We start from the raw sequence: 12,228 nt of genomic DNA, 5'->3' as shown, positions 1-12,228 counted from the left end.
AAGGTGGTGGTGGCACAGGCTTTTAATTCCAGTACTTGGGAGGCAGAGGAAGCACAGGCAGGTGGATTTCTGAGTTTGAAGCCAGCCTGGTCTACAGAGTGAGTCCCAGGACTGCCAAGACTACACAGAGACCTGTCTCAACAAACAAACAAACAAACATTAAACAACAAAAAAAGAACAAGTTGGATTTTTGAATTAAAGTTAGTTATTGATTTCCCTTGTCCCTTGGCAGATGGCTTTGTGTGGTTCTCAACGTCTCCACCATGAGATTCAGAGAAAGCACCTTTTCCGAGCAGTTGTTCAAGAACTTAAGTGTGATCCCAGAGGAACTTCTATGGCTGGTGACCACACCTGATTTGCTGGAGTCCCCTGTCACACATCACTGCCAGGGCTATTTGCTTAGGTGTGGTCCTTGAGTGAGGACATTGTATGCTCTGAATGTGCAGGAGGTTTTGTGAGGGCTTGCTCTTGGATTTCAGGTAATTGCTCCAAAAGTCAGCATTCCACCAAGCCACCTTTTCTCTGTCAAATGGTTTTCAGCAACTCCATCTGTTAAAGTGCAATTAACAACTCTGGGCTGATACGAAACTCTCAACTCATATCAGAGTCTGACTGGAAGTGATTGTTTATCCCCCAAATGGACATAAATTCCAATGGCACACCCACAACTGCCTTCTCGACGACTTGAGCATGTTTTGTTTTGTTTTTGTTTTGTTTTTTGTTTTGTTTTAGTTTTAGTGGCAATGCTTTGGAATTGCCTTTGTACCTCAAGCCATATAACTCCTTAATGCTAGTTAGCACTGAGTTTTCCCAGGAGCCTTTACCAGGTCACATGGCTGGAAGTACTGCTGAGAGCAGAGAGAACTGCCTGGGAGCCCTTCCTCCCTTTAGTTCTGGAGGAAGAGGAAGGTGGAACCAACAGTTGTTCCCAAATCCTTCACAGCAGAAAATGACTTCACATTTGAGAATACAATGTCCTCACTCAAGGACCACACCTAAGCAAATAGCCCTGGCAGTGATGTGTGACAGGGGACTCCAGCAAATCAGGTGCGGTCACCAGCCACAGAAGTTCCTTTGGGATCACACTTAAGTTCTTGAACAACTGCTCAGAAAAGGCGCTTGCTCTGAATCTCATGGTGGAGACCTTGAGGACCACACAAAGCCATCTGCCAAGGGACAAGGGAAGTCAATAACTAATTTTAATTCAAAAATTCAACTTGTTCTTTTTTGTTGTTTGATGTTTTTTTTTTGGGGGGGGAAGTTGTTTTGGGGGGGAGGGCTGGCCTGAAGTCTCCTTTGGAGAACACCTTTGTTAGCTGCCCTTCCTTCTCATCTTCTTGTCTTCCTGATTCTGATTGAGGGAGAAGGTATCTTCATCCAAGAGCACAAGTTAGACGGCTCAGGAAGGAAAGGATTGCCTTAGCTTTCCAAGGCTTCCCCTGCCTTCCAAGCTCCTGCCCAACACCATCTGAGCTCCCTACCTCCATCCTCCAAACCACTACTTCACACTTGAGCCTCACTAGGCATCCATACTTCTGCCTCCTTCCCCCTCAGAGAGGTGGGCTCCTGGAGGGCTCCGGCAGCTGGGGTGGGGGGTGTTAAATGCTATTATCTAGGTTGTCAGTGCTGTGGATTGCTGCATAACAAAGAGAAGATGCAGACAGGGCAGCTGCATGACTCCTCAGCCTACTACATTTCCACAGAATTTGTCTTAGTCACAGCAGAAAATGGCTTCATATTTTTATTCCTTCTATAAACCACTGGGCTCAGGGAGCCACAGGACACAGTTCAAGGGCAGGAAGGATTACAGTAGGACACGGCTCTTCACAGAAATCATCAGAGGGAATTGTCCACTTCCCTACAAAGAGCCTGGGGTTGCCTGGGAACCCTAGTTTCTGAGAATGGGAAGCCTCTGCCACAGAGACACAGTAACCAGGATCTTCTTTCAAGCCAGGATGTGAAGCCGTCAAAGGAAGCAGAGACCTCCCAGACGGAGAGACAAGGACCCTCAGGGAATACAGATCACTCACATACACACAAGGGCTATCTGTCCAGCTCTGGGTGTCTCTTAACAACAGAGAATCCCAGAGAATTCACCAAAACTAAGAGGCTTCTAAGGAATGCAAAACATTCCTAGGGCCAGGGGCAGTCTGGCCTCCAGCCTGTGGCCTTGACATGAAGAAATAAAGGATGCTTCAGTTGAGTGGATCTCACCTCTCTGAAGCTAAAGCCCACCCTCCAAGTTGCAACTGGGTCCTCAAAGACTTGTGTATTGGGGGAAGGCAGAGCCATAGACTTGCTGGACTTCTGATGCTTTCTTTCCATTTTGGATTGGGCGCTGGCTTTACATTCCAGAAGGTCTCTCTTGGCAAAAAGGATAAACATAGTCATTTCAGCTGGGAGAGCAGAATGACCAGTAGTTGATTAGGACTCAGCAGAGAAACAGTACCGATAAGGGATGTATACAGCCGGTGGTCGGAGTCCTCCACGTCTGACCAACTGGAGCTTAAACATATGCAGGGAAAGCATTACAACTGTACTAACACTTAAGACTTCCTGTTATTAGTCCCTATGCTTTACAGTGAGAATCACTTATACTGTGTTCACATTGTTTTACCAAATGAGGTCAGTCAGTGTATGGAAGCATACAGGTGACTTACATAGAAATACCACATTTTCTTAAGGGTCTTGGGTATCAGCATCTTTAGGTATACATAGTGGACTGGAACCAGTCATCCAAGAAAGTGGCTCAGGAAATCATGGGTTGGTGAGTGGAAAGTCTGTTAGGCAGGACCCACAGGCTGGAGATTAAGACAATAGTTGATGTTGCAACCTGAAGTCTGCACACCAGTGAGCTGGGAACTCAGCCGACTGCTGAGCAAAATGGCTGGCAGTGATGTGCTTGTGTCATAAAACCTCAGGCTTTCCTCTGGAGGCCCAAACTGGTCAAGTGAGGCCCATCTGCATTGTAAAGGCCAGTCTTTTTATTCAAGGGCTTGTTAAGTTATATGCTAATCTCACTTCAAATACTTCCACCATAGCAACCAGACTGGCATTTGATCCAACAGATGGAGGTCTGGGCTTATAGGCCAGCCAAGCTGCTATGTGAAATTATCCATCACACACAGCGATGGCCTGTTCTGGAGTGTGACCAATAGTCCAACTTGCTTCATGTCCCCATAAAGAAAGACTCCATACAAAGTGTGAGCGTATAGCAGGCTTCCAGGACTGCCTGGGATAGAGCCATCCTCTTTTCCTTGTGTCTCAGTTATGAGTCTCACTATGTAGCTCAGGCTGGCCTTGAACTCACAGTCAGGTAGCCACATGTAGCTGGAATTTCATGCTTTAATGTATGTACCTATGTGACCTGTGGCAATTCGGGGGACTTTTGTTCCTCCTCAGCTTTATGAATTTATATTATGGATTGCCAAAAATTTTCTGTGAAGGGGCAATGGGTATTTTCAAGGTACTTAAACCACTCAAGCAAGTGTAATCATCAACCATAAGGAAATAAGTGGGTGTCGCTGTTTGACAATAAAACTTTATTTATAAAACAAGCAGAAAGCCCAACTCCAACTATTTTCCTCTCTGCCAAACCTGTGGAAGGACATTATAAGCCGCACTGTGGCTTTAGATTCTTCTAGGTATAAAGAAACAAATAAACAACACAAAGAAGACACCATTGTTTCACATATCGAAAAGCCCGGACACTGATAGTCTTGAGATTTGTTTATTCAGTGTCATCTTTAGGGACCACAGTCTGTTTGCCATTGGCCGTCTTCAGCATTTTGGCCCAGAAACTCCTGTTGCTTGTCAAAGGCTTCTGAGCTTCCAGAAGACACATTCACATTTGGAGGAAGAGGGAAGGAAGGCCACAGTACTGATCTTATAGTGCCGAGGAAATCCTTCCAGAGGGTTTCTCTCACTACCACTGGCCAGAGCCAGAGATGGTGCCTCTCTGAGGCTGGGTGACTATACATCTGTCTAAGGGGCAGGCAGGTAGGTGCACGGGGGACTTCAGATTCTCCAGGTAGCAAAGGCTGTTCATGGGAAGAAGCTCAGCTGGAGACAATGGCCTCTGTTGTGCTGAGCCAGCAGGTGACAAGGAGAGGAGGGAACTGGCTGGACAGACAGCAGGCTCAAAGGACACTCTCTGTGCGGATCACCATGCCCAAGAACCACAGCTCTAGGGAACTGAGAGCCTCCCTGCTAGAGAAAGGCAGTATGACCATGGGGCACAGTGAGCTACCCATAACCACAGCATTAGGAACTGAAAATCGGGAATGAGGAACAGCCCTTGGGGCTAAGGGTGTTGGGCTGGGGCTGGGGATAAGTGCTGGAGCAGGAGAATAGGACCTTGGAGATGGTGTTTGGGTTGGTGCCTTGTCAACTTTACTAGAGATCCCAGGAGTCAGAGGCTGCTCCTTACCGGCACTGGGCAGAGGAAACCCTTGCTGAGCCTAGGATTCTTATCCCAGGTTCAGAGAGGGCTGTGGAGAGGCCTGGGGTAGTTGTTACAGCACTTTCTGCCCATCGGAGTTGGAAGAGGGACACTCCAAGCATGTGAGCACAAGGAGGCTCATTTGGCAGCAAGTGGAGGACTCATTTTGTTTGTTGGAGAGTAGGCTAACAGGTACTCAGTGAGGCAGAACCACAAAGCGCTGTAAACTCAGTTCCCTAAAGTGCCGCACCTATGTTAAGATTCTACAGACAGACTGACTAGAACTCCATGACTGTGGAGCTTGGATGCTGCAGAACCAGAGCAGAAATTATCCTGGCTGGCCGTAGTCCGCTTGTTACTGATCTATCTCTTACCTCTGTATCTGGCTTTCCATTACTTCTCACCTTTACTGTGAGAGCTATTTTGTGTCTGTAGTCTACAAAGGTGAAAATAAGCTTGTCGAGACCTATTCTGGGAGCTTTCAGCATGTCTGGCTCTACACAAGCTGCCCCTCTCAACCCCTATCTCCCTCATCCTCCCTGTTAACCATTTCCTGTCCTCTTCTTCATCTGCTCCTTGATAAATGGGGCCACAGGTGACTTAAGTAGAATGGAAAGCGTTTACTCGGGACTGAATGCTTGTATGTCCATCCGCTACCCCTTGTATGTCCATCCGCTACCCCTCTGCACTCAAATCCGTCTGTTGAAGCCCTAGTTCCCAGTGTGATGGTGTTGGGAGGTAAGGCCACTGGAAAGTGACTGGGTTATTTACATGGAGCCTGCAGGAATGGAAACAGTGTCACACTAAGAAGGGACACAAAGAGATGATTTCTATTGTTGTGTGAATCAGGAAGCTGGCCCTCCCAAGCCCCTTCCCATGCTGGAGTCCTGATCCTGAGCTGTCAGAACAGTGAGACACCAGCATGTGCTGGTTAAGCCTGGTTTGTACTGTCTGTTTGATCCTGCTGTGCAAGTCAAGCCAGGATATTAGGTCAAAGCTGTCCTCACTTGGAGATGAGGGGGGATAAGAACAAATGTCTGTCCACCTGACACAGGTCACTGATGGCAGACTACAGAAACAATTCCACTGAGTCTGGCCTAGTAAGTCAGTGAGTTTATAGTTTATTAACTGGAATATGGAGGCAAAGGCAGCTATATCATCAGAAGGTCCAGGCTAGTACAGGTGATGACTCTTAAAAGCTGCATCACTGGGCTCCCTGCATAACTCTAAGGTAGAGTCTCCCCACCCTGAACATCACTGCTTCCATGAGGGGAGGGGCCTATGGATCCTGTAACTCAGCCTTTCTGGGTCTTCTTTCCTTAGTGGGTCTTAAGAGCTCCCATCCCCCAGTTAGAAGGGAATGTTCCAGGGGAGACGCTTCACAGCAGAAGGGGTTTCTGAGTGGGCTCTAGAGTCATAAGCAGGTGAAAGGCACCCATAGGTGAAGTCTATAGCCAGCCCAGCCTTTGATCTCCTGCTGGTGTTAGTATTCTTGCCTGGAGCCCAGTGGGGAAAGACACAGTACTGGTTTCAGCCACAGGCTAATGTGCACGTGACTAAATTCTTCAAGCTTTGGTTTCCCCATCCACAAGGTGGGATTGAAGCAGACCAAGACTTCTAGGCCAGGAGGACCAAAGGGGATGAAACGTCCTACTCAGGACAAACACTCAGGGCTTGGTTCTGTCAGTGGTTACAGTCCTTGTGTATCTGACCAGAATTCTGCTCATACTCTGGAGGGAGGCCCAGGAAATGCATGAAGGAAAGAAAACTTTTCCTGGTCCAGGAGAGCTGGGATGTAGGAGAGTCAGTCCCAGGGCTCCACAGCATGGTTGATTATACAAGCAGTAAATAAGCGGGGAGGGGCAGCTGGACAGAGATGGATGACACGCCTGAAAATCCCCATGATGGAATGGCTTTGTAGTGATGCAGCTACTTCTGAATCATCCAAGCTCATGCAAGCAACTCCCTACCTGTAAGTAAACCCAATAAACTACCTCACTGACTCATGAGGCTAGACCTGGGTGGAATCCTTGTTTGTTTGTTGTTGGTGCCTACTAGAGTAAAAAACAATATTTTTTCACATCTCCCCAGGAAAAGTCACACAATAAATCCAACCCAGCTCTCTTCCCTCCAATTCTAAGCTGCCCAAATTCCTCACATAATATAGCATTTGTGATTAATTGTGAAGCCCTGTCTGCCTCCTGTTAGCCACACTCAGCATACATCTATGGGATCTGGCAGAGTGCTAGACTCAGCTCTTTAACCCTAGTACCTCATGGGGTACCCAGTCCACACAGAAAGTACTTAATAAATATTTGCTGAGCTAAACTGACTCCACTCCTTGGAGCTTATACTGGCTCTGATAGTCTGAAATAAAGGAACACTCTTGTTCCACTCTGGAAAGAGGAACCAGCACTTGGGGCCTGAAAATACATCGCTCAGTTTCCTGGAAGCCGGACACTCAAGTGATACTGGCTGGGGATGGGCGTGGCCTCAAACAGAGCAGCTGCTTGGGGACAAGTGAATCATTTTTCACTTATCTGCTCTTTGAAGAGTGTTTTGATTTGAGACTTCCTGGCGCTTCTGTATCTGTGAACTGGTAAACAGTCCCTTTGAAAGGCTCCTCAGTCAGCCCTAGTAGAGTCTCCAACTGCACAGGTTGTCTTAAGAGATTACACAAAGTCTCAGAAATTCTTGCCATTAAAAAAAAAAACGCATTTTATTCTAGACTCTGGATACCCCCTGGGCTTGCTCTGTTGCCCAGTCACAAGCTCTGTATTAGTACTCACAGCAGGATGTCTCCAGCGTCAGAGTGGCAGGACCCTTAGGGATGGTCTCATGTGAGGAACAACCTAAGGCCTCAAATCTTAACAGACCTGTGCTACTCTGAGCCTTTTGCCTTTGGGCAATCTAATCTCTCCAAAACTGTTTCTCTCTTGTCAAACTGTAGAACCCAGACTATATCGTAACTAGAATTCCACTTAACTGAAATTCTGCTTCTTATTTCCATGGCAACAGTTATGGCTTAGTTCTTCCCTCTTTTCTAGCAACGACAAGATATTTTGCCACTTAGGTAAGTCCCAGGAGAAATCTCATCCCAGCTATCATGGGCAATCCTCTACCCCTGAGATTTCACTGTTTTTTCCATTTCTAGCCTGTAAAATACACTACAGTCCAACAGGCGGGCCAGCAGCTGTCCCCAGAGCTTTGAGGGCCAGGTGATAGGTGAATCTGTCTACACAGACAGCTTGAGACTCAAGCCAACACAGGGTATGTGATGAAAGGTTTTCTTCTTTTAAGATTTCAGCCAGGAGCAGGGTGGGATAGAACCCAGGAAAAGAGGTGTAGTTACTCTCTCAAACAAACACACCCTTGGCTTGGATAAAAGAGCTAACTGGAACTTGATAGGAATGCCTTGCAGCCTAGAGACAGCTGTGGGCCAGAGGGCTGACCAAGAAGGGAGAGCATTGTCTCAGAGTGGCTGTCAGCACCCACATCCCAGGACTGCAGCAATGGAGAGCAGAGGGGTTCTGTGAAGATGTAGTTTGCATCATTACATCTAAGCCTCAGCCAATCTCAGGGAGAGGCTATAACTAATCCTTCTTTACAACCAGGGGAGTGGAGGATGACAGGAGATCCGTAAGCTTGGGCTTCATCATTAGTGAAGGACAGGCACAGGGCTCAAGGCTGGGGCTTGTGTATGTGATGGGACATCCTCAATAAGTGCCATGTTCTCATGACCATGGAAAGGAATGGGCGAGTGAGTGAGTGAGCCGGTGAGCCAGGGAGTGAGTGGAACAGCTCTCTTGGATTCAGAGTGGCTCAGAGAACCCTCTTCCAAGCAGTAGCAACAACAACAATAACAACAACAACCCAAAAGGCGAAAGGATTACTGTTTAATACAATGTGTTTCCATCTTGGAAAAAGTGTACAATATCAATCACTTAAATCTCTGACAAAGGTAGAGGTGCACAGCAAATGGAGAAATAGTCACAAAAGGTCAGCGACAGTTGAACCCCAACTCTTTGACCGTCTGAGGGTCTTCTAGTGCCCCCTCCCCTTCTTATTTTCTGAGACAAGGTCTCATGTGCCTCATCCCTGGCTAGACTGGAAATTATTTTATGAAGAGTAGGATGAGCCTGAGCTTCTGGTCTCCGGCTCCTCTCTCCCTAGTGCTGTATTATACCCAGGAAGCAATGTCCTGACTTTATGAGGCAGGGGATTGAACTCAGTGTTTCATGCCTGCTAAGGAAGTGTCTATCAACTGAGCTCTGTCTTCAGTTTCCTCTCTAAGCTGTGGTCCCATTTTGAGAGAGCAAGATGCTGTGTCCGTCATGTCTTGTCTCTGTGCTTTGGAAGTTCCATTCTCAGAGGCCCAGCAGGATGATGGAGCCCCCACTGTGACCTCTCCATAACCCAATACAAGGAGTTCATATCTTTTTGAGTACAAAGCCAGAACACAGCCATGTCACAAAGAATGGAGAAAGATTTACTACCTGCAGCAGGCAATGTGAACATCAGAGTAATTCAAAATCAACGTCCTTCTCAAACCAAGAGGGCCACAGGACCTCATCTAGGAAACGTATATCCATTTACATAATGGTGGACTCTCTCCTGAGCATGCTCACTTTAAGGTCATGATTTAAGAAGGACAAATAGTAGACCTATCTTCAGGGCATGTTTAGTTCAAGGTCAGATAGAAAGCCAGGGAAGACTATTGGAGCATTGGAAGGGAGAAGTAGCCCTCAGTTGGAGACCTAGTTGGTTTTTAAAGAAACTTCAGTATAACTGATAAAACTGAAAGAGCTTACAGAAATGCTGGTTTTCCTGAAGACATCTCAGGTAAAAATGCTATAAAACCATAAATAAGGCATGCGTACTTAGGGCCAGGGCATTCGCAACCCCGAGTTAAACCTTTTCAGTACCCCTGTCTCATCCCTAAACCCAAATGATACACCCCATACTTTCACCTTATAATTTCATATACAGAAGAACATTCTTTAACATATGGACTGCTTAATTTTTAAGCTTTGCTTAATCACTAAACGTTGCTGTAAATGATAACTTAAATGATACCCTTGGAGCAGTGGGTCTCAGAGAGCACTGAGTCCTACACACAGCCATTGTGAAGACACTCAAGTGGGGAGTGGGGATCTCCTTTGGAGAAGTCCACACCATCAGCATCATGTATCAGTTATGTAATGTCCTTTCCCCCACTTCTTTCCCCATCTCTCTCTGCCAGCACTTCCATAGATGTGAACAGTGCACTATCCTCATCTTTATCCAATCAACTCTATAATTTGGTTCCACTCTCAGGTGTCCTGAAACTCTTTCCTGCTTTGGAGTCAATGCTCTGGCTTTACCTGAATGGAAGCCGCTGAGGGAGGGAGTTATTAGGTAGGCTACTAAAACGCTGAGCTGCAGCCTCCCCACCCCCAGGGTAGCACCTGTTTAAATGATAGGAACAGAAAAACTTCTGGGCCTACAACTTGTATCATAAAGTCCATGTAAGTAGGGATATGTTGGGCAGGGTCGTGGGTGAGAGCGCGGCACTTCCGGTGGGCGACCGAGGATGTGAGTTGAGGCAGTTGCGGGCGGGCGCGAACTGGAGCGAAGCGGCTGTCCCGGAGCGCTGTTCGGTTGTGCGAGGTGGCTGGTCCTGAGAGGGTGGGGAGCAGACTGGAGGGTCTGCCTCTGCCCCAGCCTCCAAAGGCGGACAAGTGTTACAGCTCTTTTGGTTCCTTCTCTTCGAGGGCAGCCCGGAAGTGCCCGCAGAGGGAAAAGTGTTACAGCTCTGCCCACCGTGGATCCGGGAGGAGAGAAGTGTTGTTGTCCTTTGAAGTGCGCAGGATAGCCGGCGACTGGCGAGGAAAAGCACTCCGACAGCGGGAAAGATCTCACACCACACAACACCTTTACTTTTGAGCTCTGGGGATATATACGGTTTTTGGGGGGAGAGCAGGTAGCTCCTATTGGTTTGGTTTGATAGCTTGGGAATGCCTTATTTACATGGAGGTGTTATTCCTACGTGATCAAGGCCATGGACCTCTCCGTGGGAGGGGCTGTGGGGAGCGGAAGCCAAGAGAGCCATATGGCTTTGGGAAAGTTTGAAGTGGCCTCCCGTCCTACTGGCCTTCTTCAGACCAAGGTTCCCGAGGCCTCAGATCTTTCTACCAAGCTTTCTGGCTTTTTCTCATAGCCTACTGCACCACAGAGATATAGTTGAGAATAAGGGAAAAGATGTGTTTGATACAGAACACGTTTTAATATAACGATCTGCCTCTAATGCCGCCTGCCTCACTTAGACTCTTGTGCATACTGAGCCCCAGGCATCTCTGGGATACTCAGCAGACTTATATATGACAGTCTTGATTGCCCCACCTCATCTGACTCCTATGGTAGAGGCTCCAGACTGGGAAGGACAAACCAAGGCTACCAAGGTCTGCTCCCTCCTATGCTCACCCATCCAGGAAAGCTATCCCCCCAGGAAGCTCTGCTGTTGAGGTCTTGGCCAGAAAGAAAGAATGGGAAGCTCAGAGATCTGCCCAGGAGTGGGGTTGGGATAGGATAGGGAGGGTTGGGAGGAGGAAGACCTCTGGAAAGCTCAGAGATCTGCCCCCGGAAAAAAGACTTCTTTCAGAACAGGATGTGAAGAATTCTGTTCACGCTGAGTTCTCAGAAACATTGTAAATACATCTTGGTGAGAATAAATAAATAAAAGGGTGTTCAGAACTCCATGGTGCTGGAGCAATAAACAAATCCCCCGAATCCTCACTTAATAGAGTACTAGACACAGAGCCCAGGAGAATCCTGTGGGACCAGCCTGTCTGGGGAAATGTAGAAACTGCTGCTGAGTGCAGCCTGTGCCGATTCTGGAGCAGTCGGGTGAGGGTGTGTGGAGGCTCAAATGAGTGATACAAATTATGACGAGCTCAGAACAGTAAAAGTTACAAGGCTACAAGGCAGATTAGTGGTTTCATAGGATAGAAACTGGGAGGGGAAGAGTGAGTCTTAGTGGTTTCTGGGCTGGATTTCCTTTTTGGGGGGTGGTGATGAGCGTATTATGAACTTGAGATATTGATGAATATAATGAACTCAGATTGGAAATAGACTAAGACCCTCTTAACTGTATGCTTTAAGTTGGTCAAATTTATGATAGCAGATTCTATCTTAATAAGGATGTTTAAGAAAAGCAAAACAAGCTAACCAACCAACCAACCAACCAACCAAGAACCAAAGATTTCTAACACTATATAAGCTGTTTAGAGATTGTGGTGGTTTGAATGAGAAACATCACTCATCTAGTTGGTGGCATTGTTTGGGAAAGTTCTGGACGCTTTAGGAGGTGCAGCCTTCCTGTAGGAAGTGCATTCCTGGGGGTGGGCATTGAGGGTTCATAGCCTCATGTCACTTTTCCCCTCCCCACTCTGCCTCATTTCTGGTGTGTGGATGAAATGTGACTAGCTGGCCTCTACTCCTGCTGCATGCCAGGTCTTTGCTGTTATTATGGACTCTAGTTCTCTGTAAGAATTGTAAGTCACATACACTCTTTCTTCCTCAAGTGCTTTTAGTCATGGTGTTTTATCTCAGCAACAGAAAGTAACTAACACAGAGACACAGGGAGAGGAGCTAGCTTTTCTTGGTTAAGGGATTTGTTCCCTCTGGCCTCTGGCCTCAGTCAGGCTGGAAACTCTGCTCTTTGAGCTCCAGGCTTGCAATCTGGAGTTAAGAACAACCTTCTGGGTCTGCACTGGCCTTGCCTCACACAAGTTCATGGTGTCATGGTG

This window comes from Grammomys surdaster, unplaced genomic scaffold (assembly GCF_004785775.1).
Source record: "Grammomys surdaster isolate TR1022 unplaced genomic scaffold, NIH_TR_1.0 125950, whole genome shotgun sequence".
In the NCBI taxonomy this organism is placed as follows: Eukaryota; Metazoa; Chordata; class Mammalia; order Rodentia; family Muridae; genus Grammomys; species Grammomys surdaster.
Note: the sequence above shows the minus strand (reverse complement) of the source record.